The sequence below is a fragment of the Sciurus carolinensis genome, chromosome X (genome assembly GCF_902686445.1).
Source record: "Sciurus carolinensis chromosome X, mSciCar1.2, whole genome shotgun sequence".
Taxonomy (NCBI): domain Eukaryota; kingdom Metazoa; phylum Chordata; class Mammalia; order Rodentia; family Sciuridae; genus Sciurus; species Sciurus carolinensis.
In genome coordinates this window covers 119,294,583-119,312,611 of record NC_062232.1, presented here as the reverse complement: position 1 = coordinate 119,312,611, position 18,029 = coordinate 119,294,583, and the positions used below count along the sequence as shown (strand labels likewise).

General features: G+C 36.9%; 1 non-coding gene across 1 annotated transcript; it reads left to right on the top strand.

Moving 5' to 3' along the window:
* Positions 1-3,223: 3,223 nt before the first annotated feature.
* Positions 3,224-3,296, top strand: Trnaa-ugc (transfer RNA alanine (anticodon UGC)). The gene has a single exon. It is a non-coding gene; the product is annotated as a tRNA-Ala (tRNA).
* Positions 3,297-18,029: the final 14,733 nt, after the last annotated feature.

Genomic DNA, 18,029 nt, shown 5'->3' with positions numbered 1-18,029 from the left:
AATAATACTCTGAATTGTGGTTTAAGTGTGGGGGGGTATCAACATATTACAAAATAATAATTGTAACAGGGTGGGGGTAACTCCACAAAAATCACTTGCATAGGAAAAGTCTGGCAAGTATTTTAAATACACTTCTGTAGTTTTGCTATAATCTTATAAACACCCAGGAGCGATTAATGCTGTAAATTGTTTAGGGGACTCTGAGGAGTTAATCTCTGAAAGATAGCGGGATCCACTAAAAAACATTTACTAGTTTGATTTGTATTAGAGAAAATCAAAATAATAATAAAAATAAGAAGAAGAGAGAGAGGGAGGGAGGAGACATAGAGGAGATAGGATACTAGATCAGCAGGACAAATCCTAGAGTCCAATCTCAATCTAAGGAAAGAGAATTTTCCTCCAGCTTTCTATTCCTGATAAGTAGAATGGGATGCTGAAAGGGGATGGGCAGTTTCCTTGCAACTCTAACATTAAGTTTTTTAAAACAATAGCCTTCCACACTTACAACACCTGCTGGAGTTTACCAAAAGTTCTACACTTGGTATATCATCCAATCTTCACAAAAACCCTGGAGGGAAAGAGCTGCTATCCCCATGGACAGATAAGGAGGCCCAAACTCAGAAAGAGTGGCAAATTTTCCCAAACCAATCCTGCTGGGATGTTGCAAATTAGACTTTCTCACATCAAACTCCTTACCCAGATATAAGTAGTGTCTCTCAAAATTTAAATTATTACATGACCCATGTGTACTGAGACAGTAAAGGATTTCATTGAACAGGAATTAACCTGTTCTAATAAATAATGAAAGTGGGAAGATATTGGTCAAAGGATCCAAAATTTCAGTTAGAAAGAAAGATCTATGCAATAGATATTTGTTTATGGAAATGAATGCATCTTTCACAAATGAAACCACAATAAAAAGCAGCTGGACTGTAAGGCTCAATGTTTTTAAAATTTTTTTTAGTTGTGGGTGGACACAATACTTTTATTTATTTATTTTTATGTGATGCTGAGGTTCGAACCCAGGACCTCACCCATGCCAGGCAAGCGCTCTACCACTGAGCCACAAGCCCAGCCCCTCAATGTTTTCATATTGTTCTTTGAAAGTCCTCCAGCAAAAGATCACACACACTGAGCTAGGGGGGTTGGTTCCTTCTTAAAGAGAGAGCCCACAAGCGCAGAGGACGATGGGGGATCTGAGTAAGACTAAAAAAGACTTATGGGATTGGGGCTGTGATTCAGTGACCTGGGGAGATTTTAAAGAGGCAGTTCTGCAATGCAGGGAAGGCTGTCAGGAAGTGGAAGCGATGGTGGGGTAACGCCATTGTGGGGGGCAATCTAAAGTGAGGGTGAAGCTGCAATGGGGAAAGAAACAGAAGTCACTTATATTAGTCAGAATGGGGGTGTTCATTCATTTTTGTGATTCGTGGGATGCTCATGTTCTGTCTGAGCTCAGATGTGGTTTCAGATCATGACTCAAGTGTTGTTTTTGTCTTGAACCATCATGGTCATAAGGCGGCCTTGTTTAATGTTGATGTTCTCTGATATCCTTTATCAGGAGAAAGCGCTGGCCTGATTTTGAGTGCTAGGACAGCTTGTAATCACACCCAGAGCAGCTCAGGAAAGAGAGAGGCTATTTTTCTCTTATTCAAAAGCAATTAACCATTTTAGTGCTTTGCCTTGAGGCTGATGGATGAGGAAGAATTTTCAAAAGGTGGGGACAGATAAAGGTCTATTCTTTCTCAGAAAACCCTTTTTAAGCACTACATATACACAGCAAATGGTTCCTCACATAAACTATAATCCAGAGATTGTGAAAGATAATTGCAATATGTACAATAGACAAATGAATATGTAAAATTCCTCTGTAAGAAAAAGGAAAAAACAATCAACAGAAAGACAGTGAGTAGAAATAGGCAATCTACAGATTAGAAACTACAAATGGATAAAAAAAATAGGCATGCAACTTCACTATTCAGAAGTTAATATACATTAAAGCAAAGGAGCAATTTTCTTCCAGCAGATTGATCCAAAAAATGATACGAGAATAGGAAATGTTCCTACACTGTTAGAAGTGTACTGAGTACAGCCACTTTGCAGAATACTACAGCAAGTCCCATCACACTTTAATATGTACATTACATCTTTAGCAATTTTCCCTACAAAAAAATGCTATGTAAGTACACAGAAGATATGGTTCAACAATATTCATTGTAATATGCATAACACTGAGAAATTGGTGAAAATCCCTTGTACACATCAATAGACAATAGAGGGATATCTAAATTTGAAAAAGTAGTGCATCCATCCTAATTAGAATAAGTTATATGTATTATATGTCAAAAGACACTCTGAAAAAAACAAATAAATTTAAACAAAAAAAAAGAAAAAAGTACTGCATCCATACAATGAGTATCTACACAAGCCATTAAAAATATTTAGATGGACACACATGGCATTTGAAGGAAGAAATCAAAGGTACAGAGGTCAACAAGAAAATTTTCAAAAAAGGTATAATATCTCATTTATGTGAAAATATTTATGTCTATAGAATGTTTGCACATATGTTTGGATATGTATAGAAATATACACAGATGCATTATATACGTATTTATATCCAAACACATATATGTGTACACACACACACACACACACACATATACTTTTTTTTTATTGGTAGCAGGGATTGAACTCTGGGATGGGCCACATCCCCAGCCCTTTCTACTTTTTAAAATTTGAGACAGGGTCTTCCTAAGTTGCTGAGGCTGGTCTCAAACCTGTGATCCTCTGCCTCAGTCTCCCAAATTGCTGGAACTGCATCTATATATTTTAATGAATATAAAATGATCTCTAAGTGATGAATATCAACTACACACTGTTTTCCCTGAAGCAGTTCAGCTGAGTTTTGGGAGACCAGAAGACAGGAAGAATGATGGAAACAAATTTTTCTGCCCATATGTCTGTAATGCTTTAAAGTTCTATGATGAGTCAGGCATGGTGACACATGCCTATAATCCCAACAACTTGGGAGGATGAGGCATTGGGATCACAGGTTGAAGGTCAACCACAGCAATCTGCGAGGTCCTAAGCAATTTAGTGAATGAGACCCTGTCTCAAAACAAAAAACTAAAAAAGGCTGGGTATATGGCTCAGGGGTTAACTGCTGCTGGGTTTAATCCCCAGTGTCAATAAAATAAAATAAATTAAAAAAAAAAAACAGGCTGGGGATGTAGCTCAGTTGGTAGAGTGTTTGCCTTGCAAGCACAAGTCCCTGGGTTCAATCCCCAGCACCCCCCCCAAAAAAATGCTGTAATAAAACATTTTCCTAATAAAACATCAAATAACAAAGTAATCTCTTGGGCAACTGCTAGCTGAGATGAAGTAACACGGAATGGAGTTATCTTCCTGAACAGAAACGTCTGGAAACGCTGAATAATACAGAGAAACAATCGTTTCCATATATAGGAAATCAAGTAGTGCAAGGATGAAATACCTAGAGAGCAAAGGAATAAGTGAAGCCCAGGACTGTCCCCACTTACTGCATCAAAGAGAGGGAGAACCCGAGTGAAACCCCAGGGCCTCCCCAAAGTGAGAAGACTAATCTTGGGGGCTGGGGAGGGAAACATGGCAGAGATCTCAGAGCAGATTATAAAAGAGGAAAGAGCTGATCAAAAATGACAGCTTAGAGACTCATAGAGGATCCCTCTCAACTCTTGAGCATGAATGTCACGTGAATATAAGGTAATTACCCAAATCTGGGGAAAGAACTACTTAAAAGAGCAGAAGGAACAATTCTTGAAGCTAGTACAGTTCATGTTCCCACCAAAAAAAAAAAAATTACAATTATATTGCACACAGTATCAAGTATGGGCCTCAGGGGGCGGTGCCATAACAGTAGACAAAAGTTAGCCCTAACTGGGCATGGTGGCACGCAACTGTAATCTCAGCAGCTCAGGAGGCCAAGGCAGGAGGACTGTGAGTTCAAGGCCAGCCTCAGCAACTCAGCAAGACACTGGGTAACTCAGCAAGAGCCTGTCTCTAAATAAAATATATTTTTTAAAGGGGGGAGGGTGAGGATGTGGCTCAATGGTTACAAGCCCCAGTATCAAAAAGAAAAAAAGTTAACCCTAGATTAATAGCTAGTCTGGTCATGCCTAATGAACTTTAAAAAAAGCCTCAAAAGAATCGATTATTTTCCAAGTTAAGTAAAAGCATCTCAATCAATTGAAAGGCCTTAAGAACAGAACTGATGCTTCCCTAAAGAAAGTCTGCCTATGAATAGCCCCTTCAATTCATCCTTCAAAGTTTCAACTTGACCTTCTTTTTTAAAAAAATTTTTTAGTTGTCAATGGATCTTTTATTTATTTATATGTGGTGCTGAGGATGGAACCCAGTGCCTCACACATGCCAGGCAAGTGCTCTACCACTGAGCCACAACCCCAGCCCTCAACCTGACCTTCTTGATGGCCTACCCTGTGCATTTCAAATTTCCTTAGCCAGAACCCTAAATCAATTAATCTAATTTCAGGTAGTAAATTTCTTTAGATAGATACATAGAAAGATAGATAAATCTTAGATAGTAGGTGGAATGATGATAATGATGACAGACAGATAAAAGATAGAAACGTTCTATTGCTTCTTTCTCTGGTTGGGACCTGACTGATATACTCACCAAATAGAGTACAGAAATAAACAAATATTTAAAAGGACTAAATAGACATTCTTGAATTGAACAGTAAAATAATTGAAATTTTAAAATTCCTAGAGGGCTTAAAAGCAGATTTGAACTACTTAAACTGATTCCACTAAAATAAAAATGTGAATAGAGCTATATAACAAGTAAACAAACAGAATTAGAAATCAAAACCTTCCCACAAAGAAAATTTCAAGTACAGATGATTTTGCTGATGAATTCTCCAAAACTTTTAAGAAAAATTAACACTAAGCCTTCTCAAGCCTTTGCAAAATATATAGGAGGTGGAAGCATACCCCAAACTCATTCTGTGAGATCACTATTATTCTGATTGCAAAACCAAAGATACAAGAATATGAAAGAACCCTCCTTAACAAAATATTTTCCCGTTCATCCAGCAACATATAAAATTGCTTATATACCATGCCCAAGTTGGACTTATCCAAAGAATATGAAAACCAATCAATGTAATATGCAGTATTAACACTATAAAGACCCCAAATCACATGCCAATCTCAATAGACAAAGAAAAGGCATTTGATAAAACCCAACACATCTTCATGATAAAAACAGTCAAAAACTGGTATTAGAAAAGAACTCCCTAAACCTATAAAATATCCACAACTAACATAATGGTGAAAGATCTGCTACTTTTCCAATAAAATAAGGAATCAAGAGTGTATGTTCTTACCAATTCTATTAATCAATGTGCCAAAGGATCTAATCAAGGAAAATATCAAGAAAAGGAAATAAAGGCATCCAAACTGGAAAGGAAAAATTAAATTTTCCCTACCTATTGGTGATAGGATCTTGTATATAGATGGTCATACGTAATTGCACTCACAAGAGAAGAAAATAAATGACGAGGACTAAGAAGTTCAACATAGTAGCAAGAAACAAAAAAGTCATAAATTACTTGTATATGTTATAGCATGATGAGCCTTGAAGACACTGTGTCAAGTCAAGGTATCCAAACAACTGGCCACATATTGCATGAATCAATTTATAGGAATGTCAGAGTAGTGCAATCCATAGATACGAAATGCTTGCCAGGGGCTGAGGGGAGAGGTAATGGGGAGTAACTCCCAATGAGTATGAGGTGGCCTTTTGGGTGATGATAATGTTCCCTTTACCTTTAGAATCAAATTCAAATGTCTTAAGGTGGCTTACAAGGACCTACGTTGTCTCATCTCATGTTCCTTCTCTGCTGTCTCCTATTATTCTCTCCCTGTTACCGCCTCTGGAAACACTGGTATTCTTAGACTTTTTCTTGAATACTTCAAGCTCCTTCAAATATCAAAGCTGTTGCAACTTGCTATCCCCTGTTCAAAACACTTTTCCCCCAGATGTTTACTTACCTCATTCCTTATGTCATTCAAATGTCACCTCCTTTTGGAGGTATCATTCACATACATTCCCTCTGCCAATTCTCTAATCCCTTTATTTTTATTCACAGAGCTATCCAAATTATATATTTATTTGCTTATGATTGGTAAGTTAATATAAGGAGAGGGACATCTGGATGGCTTTATTCATCCCTGAATCACTCAATGCCTGGAAGAGTACTTCACAAATGGGAATTTCTCATGAAATGTTTGTCGAATGACTGTATGAATAAATGTTGATTTAATATAATATGCTAAAAGGCAAATAAATTATTAGCTGTTAGCTGAAAAGTGTTTTGTATTAAAATATCAGGTAAAAAGTACAGAGTGAATATGGGTAGAGAGATATTGTAGCCAACAAGGGATGGAGAAACCTGGAAGCTTGAATTCACAGATTGGAATAATCCAGAGAACATTTTGAAAATTACAAATGAGTTCATTATGTTATGGATATATTGTATGAATGTTTTCTTTAAGAAGGAATGATGAAGGGAAACGTGGCATAATAATTAGATGTATTCCACACATATAAAAATTACTGTGTTTGGTTATTGGCATTATTGTCTGTAGTTACTCTTCAGCAGGCCTGGGCTCCACCCTTTACCCTTCTGTATTCTTCTGAGTTCCAGCACATGCCAGGTAGTTGGATAGGTCTGCTCTGTTTGGTTAACTTAATACTAAACTGTTAGACTCACATTCAATCTTAACTTCTTTTCTCTCTTTCTTTATAATTCATAATCTAAGAAAAATACACTTAAGATATTTATGTCAACCACTGAGATAACTATTCTAAGTATGAAGATTTTATTCATTTTCTCCAAAAAACAATCAGCTTTCTTCTAGAAATCATGGGGATTCTTTAACTTCTGCAATGTGATATACTGCTAGTATCGATTGGATTCTCTTCCAAAAAAATATCAAGGGAAACTAGCAAAAAGATAGGCTATGAATATTTTTCATTCCTCTACTTTTTAATTATGATGTTAAATATATTTTTAACTGATAAATGAATTCACAGACTAAATGCACAGGAAAAAAAGACCAAAAACATAAATAACACTCAAAAATAATAAATTTTCTCCTAGGAAAACATTCTGGATATAAATGAAACAATAAAGCAAAAATTCAGGAAGGCGGCATTTAAAAAATCTATGTATAAATTTTAATCTTCACTTACATCCGTATGCTATGACAAAGTCATTTCAAAATCTACACTGCATTAAAAAATGAAACAATTCAGTCTGTCTTTTTTGATCACAATAAGTATATTTGCAAATAGATTGAAGATATCTCCCAGATATTTTTCATGCAATGTTTTTTCAGACCCAGAAAGCAACTGAGCATTTTCACAAAATAAATAAATAAATAAACTTTTTTTTTAATAAGTTGCTGGCTGATTGTGCAGGTGTGTGAATGAATTTCAAGAGGCTCCCAACATCTCCTGAGGCTCCAGGAATATACAGGGATATACTGTGGGGTAGAAGTACAAGGACGAGGCCTCTGAATGCCTTTTCAATACCAAAATTATGAAAGCACCTCTCTGATTTGCCAACAGCCATCCACACAAGGACTTAGGCAAAAAAAAAAAAAAAATTCAAAATGATCCAACTGTGATTGCTATTTTTGTACAACCTAACACTGAGTAATGTTCAGAATGTTTTGTCCTCTAAATTTTAATAGGCGATGTTTCTTCTAGACAGAGTCCCAGAAAGATTTTTTCTTTCTTTCTTTTTTTAACCATGCCTAGATAGAGATTTACAAAGCACACACACACAAAGCCAGTTCGATATTTTGGAAGACTATGAGTTGGGTTATAACAATTATATTGAATTTAAGGTAATTTTTGAGTTGTGAAGGGCATTAACTCATTTTCTTCCTGTTTTCTCAGTTTACAGATTTTACAGGTCAGAGAAGGGAAATGACTTCTGGCAATTCACAGTGTCTGATGGAGAGGAAGCTAACAGAAGAAACTAGGTCTTCTCACCACACTCCCATCCAATCCTTATCTTCTGATCCTCCCACTAGACGACTTAAACTACTTTTGAGTTCATCATAAAAAAGTTCAGATGAGCTAGGCAAGTGGTGCAGACCTACAATCCCAGCAGTTCTGGAGGCTGAGGCAGGAGGATCACAGGTTGAAGGCCAGCCTCAGAACTTAGTGAGGCCCTAAGTTACTTAGGGAGACCCTGTTTCAAAATTTAAAAAATTAAAAAGGGCTGGGGATGTAGCTCAGTGATAAACTACCCACAGGTTCAATCCCCTGTATCAAAAAAAAAAAAAAAAAAAGGATCCAGCTAAAGTTTGTCCAAGACGGTTTATTTTTGAACTAATCTAAGCCATTTATGCCTACAAAGAAGGAGCATTTTACTTCATAAACTAAAACATACATCTCTTTTCATAAGTAGAAACAAGTTGACAACTTCTTTGCACAGTATCATTTTCAAGCATATCCCCGAAGAACAAAAAAATGAAAGGAACATAAACAATACTGACTGTTACATGAAGCGTATGACAAGTTGGTAAATGCTTTTGATCTCTCCAGCAGGAAGGGAAAATGGAGTAGATGACCTCTATAAAACTGTGGAACAATATCTATACCCTTCCATCCTGGCAAGCTGCTTTCTGTATGCAAACAGAAAAGGTGAGCAAAATAAATTAAGTGACTCATCCATGTATAGCTAAGCTGAAAATATGTAGTCCGTGGTGCTGTAGATGAGTGTCAAGTGGGAAGTGAATTGCTCCAAGAAGAGAGCCAGCCAACTGCCTCAGACAAGAGAAATGGGAAAGCGGTTTTCTTGAGTAGAAGTGTGGGCTCTCCGTTATAACAGACCAAGTGCGGCTGCGCACAGCTTCCCAGGTCCTGGACTTTGCTTCCAAACTCACTATACATGAAAGGAAGGAGTGGCTTACCAGTAGTCCAATCAAATAAGACTTGGAGATGTCTATTGGTATTTAACTTAATCTGAATCAATTAGCAGTTTCTAAAAAGCTTACATGATCTTAGGCATGTGCACACTGAAATATGCTACCCATAAGAGGAGAAATGGCTTTTCCACCCTGTTCAGCACAGCCTTTATTTTCTTAGGTTTATTACTTAATTTCCATGTGCCTAGTATTCTCATCAACCAAATGAGGACAAAAATGCCTGACCAGTAATGTGGTAAAGGATTAAATGAATTCATACATGTGCAGTGCTGGGTACTATACATGATGCTCAATAAAGGCCACCTTCTATTATGATTACTCATTATAATTATTAAAATTAACGGTCAGTCCATTCTAAGGCACTGAGTTCAGCCATGCATTTTTTAAGGGCATGGAGAAAGGAGGAATTATTCAGTACAGAATGACTACAAAGGTAAAGAGGAAAAACCCTTGAAATCACATCAAATAAGAATCACTTATGGGAACCAGCATGTTTAACGTGGAGAGAAGATAACTCAGAGTATTGTAGAAACTGTCACTACATATCAGAAAGGCTGTCATGTGGAAGAGGAGGCAGATTTGTTCTCTGAGGCTCGAGACAGTGGGTAGAAACTGCAGGGAGACAAGATCTGGTTTAATACAAGCAAGACTGTTATAATCAACAGAACTGTCCACAGATGGAGTGGGCCGCCTCAGGAGACGGAGAGTTCAAACACTAGTTGGAAGCTTGTTTGGCTAGGATTCTGAAGACAGGGTATACACATCAAACGGCTGGGTAGGACTAAATGACAGCTAAAACTTCAGCTCCTTCCAGGCACGAGGTTCTATAATTCCATAACTGTTCTCCAAGCACCCTTTGGTGGTCAATTCCAGTGAAATCCAACCCAAAAATAGTCGAGGGGAGAAAGACTGGCACACTAGCTTTGACATTCATTCTACATTGCAATGTTGTGACTGTGGTTGACCAAATTAATCACAGGGCCAAATAACTTAGGACCAAAAAAATGTGACAATCCACAGGGGGAAGTGGTCACAAATATATGCAAAGCTGCCCTCCCTCCCCGAAGATCAGAGAAATGCATCTTTAAAACCATCATGTCATTGGTAGTGTGTTTAAAGCTTGAGGATATTAATTTTGGCAAGAATGGGAAAAAAATAAGAACCCTCATGTGCTGAATGTGGATATACAAATTGGATTCCCTGGAATCTGTTTTAGAACAGTCACAGGACTGCCCATAGGAGCCCTGTTTGTGATAATAAGAAATTGCAAGTTATCAAGATACTCATTAATATGTTATGTGTAAATAAATTATAGTAGACTAATACCATGGGCCAGTTTTTAAAAAGAAGTATATCTATATGAACCAACTGGAAGATCTGCATAAATTACTTTTTTTGGGTTTTGGTATCAGGAATTGAACCCAGGGGTGCTTAATCACTGAGCCACATCTCCAGCCCTTTTTTATATTTTATTTAGAGACAGAGTCTTGCTGAGTTGCGTAGGACCTTCCTAGGCTGCTGAGGCTGGCCTTGAACTCTCGATTCTCCTGCCTCAACCTCCCCAGTTGCTGGGATTACAGACATACTGTGCCAGCTGCATAACCTACATTTAAATAATAAAAATAAGTTGTACAACTATATGCAATATGAGACAGTTTTGGTTAAAAATGCAAATAAAGACAAAGAATAAATATTTCTAAAGAAACATTTATGTAAATACATAGGAAATTTCTTAAAGGACAGACAGAAACTGATGGGGAAGAATGAGGGATTACATCGGCAGTCAAAGACACTTTAGTTTAATATGCACAATGTTTGGAATTTTTATAAGACTTTCATATTTTACTTGCTTGATTAAAAGTAAATATTTAAATTGAAATAATGATGGAAAACTTGGATGCTCTTAGACACTAGAGATCAGTGATCCAGATACTGCATCTTACAAATGAGAACTGAGACTTGGTTGCTGATCATTTTGTTCAAGTTCAAAACTACAGAACAGAAGGGTACTAAGAGAATACAGGCCTTGTGTCAAGACACCTGGATCTGGGTCCTAACTGTGCACATTAGGCGTATAACCTTGCGAAACATGCTTAATTTTTGATTCTTCGTTTCCTCTTCCATACAGTTTCACGTTTGACTCATGATTCGCTCATTTAAAAGAAATAGAGAGCCAACTTTTAACTGAGGCATAAGGGAACTATGTCATTTTTAAAAAGAAGAGTGCAACAGACTTTAGGCACAAGTATATCCAGGGATGTAAATAACATCTTTAAAAGCTCCCCAAAAGGTTCTGATAACAAAAGAAAGGAATAGAACGACAGATACAATATAAAAGTATGCACACAAGACATCTGATAAAATGTGCACACTCCTAGAAGCCTGCAGTCTGAAATTTCCACTCTTCCATGTTGTACCTTTCTTTTAGAACTTGAGTCAATTACCATTACTATTGTGCACGGTCTGATCCTCTTTCCTGTCCCTCCTACAATGTTTCTGTTGATGTCCCATGATAGCCTATTAAAATAGTCAGAAATCATTTTCTACAAAATGTTCTTTCTTCTAAGCTTCGGAAGTAGATGAGGAAGGACTATGCAAATTTGATAGGTATTAACAACATTAGATAATTGACCAGACTGCAACTTTATTTCTAAAATACTGACATTGAGGAAAATACTCTGAAAGCTGTCTCTTCTGCTTTGCTGCTGCTGTGATAGAGAGACCAAATCCATCAGAGGTCCACCCTACTGTCTCTACACCTTTCTATTCTCTAGAGGAAATGTCATGAACAACTGTCAGCACTTGCAATTAACATAAGTGGTTTGGAACTTCTCCAAGAATAAAGGCCATGAAACCTCTGAGTGCTTATTTCCCTCTCTCCAGGTGTACACTGAACACTACATACACGACATTCTGAAACCCTTAACTACATTCTCCAAGTCATTTCTTTCTTATCTGACATTCCTCAGCTATCTTCATTTTGATACAACACTAATTTAGGGTCTTTCAGTAACCTCTGTAACTTTTAAAGGTCTCAAACACTAGAATTTTCTGTAGACACATTCTATACTTTAAACTTTTTGGTACCAGGCACTACTAAGATAGTGTAAGGAAAACATTACAAAAAAATTTGAAGACAACTGAAAAGACAGCAACTAGAATGATAGGCAGTTCAAAGCCAACACTGACAATTTTGATTTGTCAGCCTTGATCTCCATTATCCGCTACTGCCTTCCCTCCCCAGTTGAAAATAACTTCCCAGTGCTAATCCATTTAACAATGGCAATAAAAGGAGTAATAAAATTTTGCATAGTCTAGAACCTGACAAAGCACTTATATCCCATCACTCATTGATCTTCATAGCAAGATTCAGTGAGTTAGCATGGTAAAGATTATTGTTTCTATTTCAAGAAGAGGAAATTAAGGGTAATGGAGATGAGTGACAGGTATAAAGCCACAGGGTTTATTAAAGGCAAGAACCAGACCTGGGCTCACACTCCAGTATTTTCCCTATGACATCACTGTGTCATTTCACAAAGATTTGAGTGCAGATTATGCACACAACACTGAGAGGAATCAATGATATGGAATATATAGGAATTCACAATGTATTTCTCAGAACCTAAAAGGGCAGAGTTTAGATAGCAAAATTTCTGGAAAAATCAGCAGTAAAGACCAGTTAAGTTTTGTTCACCAGAGTATGTCCAGTGCCAAGAATCCTCCTGACACAGAAAAAGTGCTCAATGAATACTTTTAAAATATATGAATAAATTAATGAGAACATAAAAAGTTTACATTAACAGTAAATATAACATATCATGCTGTCAAGTATATAAGTGCTGGGAAGACTGTCATTTTTCAAAATCTTCCTTGAAAAAGACTATGCAGTATAACATTTGAACCATAGAGACCTGGAGTCCAATGGAATGCCATTTAAGATCTGTAGAACCTTGGGGAATCTATTTAATCTCTTCAACATCCATTCATTCTTTTATTCAGCAGATATTTATTTAGAGCCTAATGTAACACACTGTCAGGGACCAATAATAGGCTCCAAGAGTTGTTATGATGATAAAATGAAATAAGACATACAAAGTGACTAGCACAGATTAAGCACTCAATATACAGTAGCTTTATTTTTGTTATTATATTTTCCAACATTCCCTTTCCTGGGATGACCTTGACAATTTAACAACTGAAGAGACAAAATAAGAAAACTGCTGTGTCTCCTCAATTCCAGAGCAAAACAAACAAAAACAAGTGACAAAAAAACGCACTGAAGCCTTGCACTTACATTCAACAAACAAGTACTACTTGCATAGGATGGGGGCTTTCTGACCTGACGGCAGCCATTTTGACTAGATGAGACAGACCCATCAAAACAAAACGTTGTAGGTAAAAGGAATAAAATATGTCTACAAGGTGAAGTTTAACAGGAATGCAGAAATGAAGCTTGGAGAGGAAAAGACTGAAGTGTGGGAGTGTGAGGAGGTTGTGAGGACACAACAGATAAAATGTGAGGTGTTTCCAGGGGCCGGTAAAGAGAAGACTTAGAGTTAGTTGTTCATGATTATCCCAAAGAGGGTAGATCTGGATGTCAGCCTCATGGAGACAAAAATGGATTCATAAAATGTGACATGACTGGAATAAAAGCAGACATGTTAGCCGAAGGAAGGGCTCTAGAGGTCAGAGCTCTAGAGGTCAGAGCACCCCGCCAAGACAATATTAAAAATATTATATGTCCTTTGAATAGTACTCCTGGCATTAGTGTGTGAGTACATGAGGCTGCAATGAACATTAGGGAACTGTTCTAGCCTCATTTAGGTATAATGTCAGCACTACAGGTACATGTGACCAATGTGAACAAAATTTCATGAGCCTGACTATAGTGGATATTGCATGGCCACCAAAGACCCCTGTGTTGAAGGCTTGGTCACCAGTCTGTGGTGCTATTGGGCAGTGGTGAAAACTTTGGAAGGTGGGGCCCAGAGGAAGGATGTGAAGTAATTGGGGTGTGCCCTTGAAGGTAATATTGGGAGTTTTGGAGGTTTCAGTCCGTGGCCATTTGGCCTGTTGCTTTGAGGCCTGTGGTAAAACAGTGTACCACAGCACGAGTGTGATATTGGGAGCATGACCCTTTATCTTCCTCTCTCCCTTTACTTCCTGGTCACCATGAGGTGAGGCCGCTTCTTCTACCACATGTTCCTACCATGATATCAATACCGCTTTATCTCAGGCCCAAAAGCAAGGGGCCAAATGGACATGGACTGCAAATTCCAAAACTATGTGATGATGTATATCAGATATTTGATTTAGTAATGGAAAGCTTAATAACACAGAACCCAACCTGAGGACTGCTTGAATGAAGAGAAATCTTAAAGATCCCCCAAAAGAAATCCAGTATCTACAGTCTATCTTGTCTTCATGTTGAGCAGGATGGTGAGGTAGAGAGGGTAGTGATTCCTTTGAAAGTAACTTGAATAGAAAGTAGCTTAATGATGATAATTATGAGGCCTCACATCCACAGTGGTACTTAGTTTTCTGCACATTCACATATATCTTCTCATTCAGCCTACAGCAAAATAATTACATTGTAAATATTATTTAACATTAAATGTAATTGCTGGACAAATCTGCTTTTATTAAGCAATCCATAACAACAATTCAGTTATTCTCTTTCACTGCACCATTAATCCTTCATTGCCCACCAGGAGAGCAGACAGGTAAAAGGTTTTTCTGTGCATTGCAAAAGCTTATCTGAGCATCTCTGTCCTTGGGAATAGGTGCATCATAAAAGTACCTGTAGAAAATTAACAGCTTTAGACGACTGTAGGGGAAATAAAATCTGAGGGCTAGATAAGATAAAGTCTCCTAACACTAGGGAGCATGTCATAAACAAGCCAAATCAATAATCCTCATTAATCAATAAGGAAGGACAAATGCTAGTTTAAGATGCAGCAAGAAAAGTTGCTTCGGAGATGGCTTTCAAATGTCTTATGCTTCCTAAAGATGTTCGTGATATCAAAAGAAACAAAGGTTATATACAACATATAATAAGAGCTAAGAACAATTTATTAAGAAGGGTTTTGGGTGGGAAGAAAAAATTCAGGATTACTCACTTTAGAGACATCTTTTACAATATGATTCCAGTGGTTTATAAAGACTACTGACCTTGACAAAGGCAAATTTTCTTGTAACCCATATAAGAAATCTATAGCTCCTCAGGACTCCAATTTGGAATCTTATGTTAGACATCACTGTATCAGATAGATAATACTGAACCTTAGGTATATTCTTTTAAGTTTGAAATTAATTTCTATCTTTTTAAATTTGTAATTTTTATTTTATTTATTTTTAATTGATAGGCAAAAATGGCACATGTTTATGAGCATATTCCTTACAGGCAAAAATTAGAATATAAAAACTTCCTGATACCAAGGAAATGTCCTGAGCCAATGACATGAAATAGTCTATAGCCCATTTTGTGGCTCTGTTCATCTCAACACATATGTGTTTAATTGAAAACAGATACTGAGGAAGTGGACTTCCGCTTTATACCAAATGTCATCCTGGGATGAAGAATTCATGAACCCAGACCTTGAAGAGTGCTAATTGAAGGTGAGATAAGCACAGCACACTTGACTTTGAGAACTAGTGTACTATGACAGAAGTACAACACATTTTTATCAGTCCCATTCTGTGTGAAACTAAAGTCAAATTGTAAAGCAATGACTGCAAAGACAAGTTGATAGAGATACCAATATGAAATATGCCAAAGAATATATAACATCAAATTAGACAGCAAAGAAAACCCATGTGCAGAGGTTTAAGTGACACATGGATGCTTTTAGATTTTAACACTGACGTTCAATTTACTTTGGGAAACTAAATGAGCGACTTGTTAAGTATTACATCTATTGTACAGTTGTTAGATTTGGACTATTTAAAAAGACAAATGTCACAGGATGACTGGAATCTCTTTTACATACACTTCCGAATTATAAAATAAAATCATCTTTGCTTCTTGTCCTGGATCATTTGTCTAATGAGGATCATCATGAGCAATGGGCGGCTGTCACATGGTTCGCACTACCAGGAGAATCCTTGAATAGTTCAAGGACACAGGTTCTGAAGCAGAGACCTAACTGTTATTGTTACTGCTAATTACCCAGAAACAATGTCTTCTTTTCAAAGCCTTACTTGGCTTTTTTCATTATTGTTCTATCACTCTCACTAATCTCAGTCACCTGTCATAAACATTTCCCTGGCACCATGAGAGTCAGCTGAACACAGTGCTGTGAGAATTGGCTTTGAAATCAGACAACCCTAGGATCCAACTCAGACTCAGACATCTATCAGCTATGTGACCTTTGGAAATATGACTATTTCTGAGAACCTCAGTTTCCTCATCTTCAAAATATGAATGAGAATAGCACCGACCAAAAGAGAGTGTCAAAATGCTTAAATGAGACATTGAAGGTAAAGTGTTTAATGCAATGTCTAATTCATGGAAACATTCAACAAATGGGAACTACATTTGTGTTTAACAATACATGAGTTTGTACACATTCCAAGCAAAAGAAAATGTTGAAACCCACTGAGATGCTGTTTGCCCAAGACCTTGGGTGAGGTCTGCCCAGCTTCTAGTTCCTATACCTGATAATGTACATGGAGCCAATAATTCCTACATGAGTTCCATTAGAGTTGCTTCAACCTAGAGAAAAATCAAATAATGGGATAATATTTTAAACTGGCTGTTTGTGCATTATTGTGTACATAAAGAAAGCAGAATAGGTCTATCACATACTAGATACTATATATATACAGTTTATCATCAGTCTCTCTCTCTCTTCCTCCTCTCCCTTGGTGAATATATACACATACATACATATCTCTTCTGTCCTTTTAATTGTTTCAAGTAAAATCTAATGTGAGTGTCAAATGAAAATTAAGAAATCTTTTAAATAAACATTCAGTTTAACATCAAATTTTATTCAGAACGTTTATATAGTTCTTTATAAAAATTCTTTGCAGTGGTGTTAAGAAGAAATTAAACCTCACAGGATTATATTTTGCTGTATAAAATTCAGAATCACAGAATGAAGAGCTACACTATATACCAGGCATTATGCTAAGTGCTCTCCTCGGGTCATTTCATTTAATCTTCACAACTCTACTTGGTGTAGGCCAGAAACACATTTTACAGATAAGGAAATTAAAGACTGTAGAGGTGAAAGGACTTGCAAAAAAGACCACACGGCTATGAAGTGATGTGCTCAGAACTCGAAGAGACAGCTAATTCCAAGGACCAAGATCTTCAATTCTACCGACATTTCTGGAAGAATAATACAAGGAGGCAGTGTACATTGCAATCTAGGCTGAGGGTTATGAGTGGGTTGGCAAAGAAACTTGGTTTGTTTTTCTTGAAGGGGGTCTAGGAGAAACTCCAAGTGATCTTGGGCAAGGTGACAACTTCCTAGACATAGCACCATGATCATGATCCATGAAAAAAAATTAAGAGGTTGCAAGTTATTAAAATGAAAAAATGCTCACCAAATATACTGTTAAGGGAATAAAAGAATGAACCACAGACCAGGAAAAATATCTACAAAATACATATTTGATAAAAGACTTGGATCCAAGTATACTAAGAACTCTTAAAGCACAACAATAAGAAATGACAGTTTGAAATACTGAACTTTTAAAATAATAACCTTTTAAAATAATGAAATAAATATCACAATAGAGAACTCACCAAAGAAGATATATAGCTGGAAAATATGCATACAAAAGGAAGTAGGACATAATTTTTCATTAGGGAAATGCAAATTATGTGATAGACTACAAGACAGTTACTAGAATGGATAAAATCTAAAACAGTACCAACTGCTGATGAGGATGTGGCACAATAAGAATGCTCATTCATTGCCTCTGTGCATGCAAAATTGTACTGCCACTTTATAAGACAGTTTGGCAATCTCTTACAAAGCTAAATAATGCACTATTACTAAACGATCCATCAAATG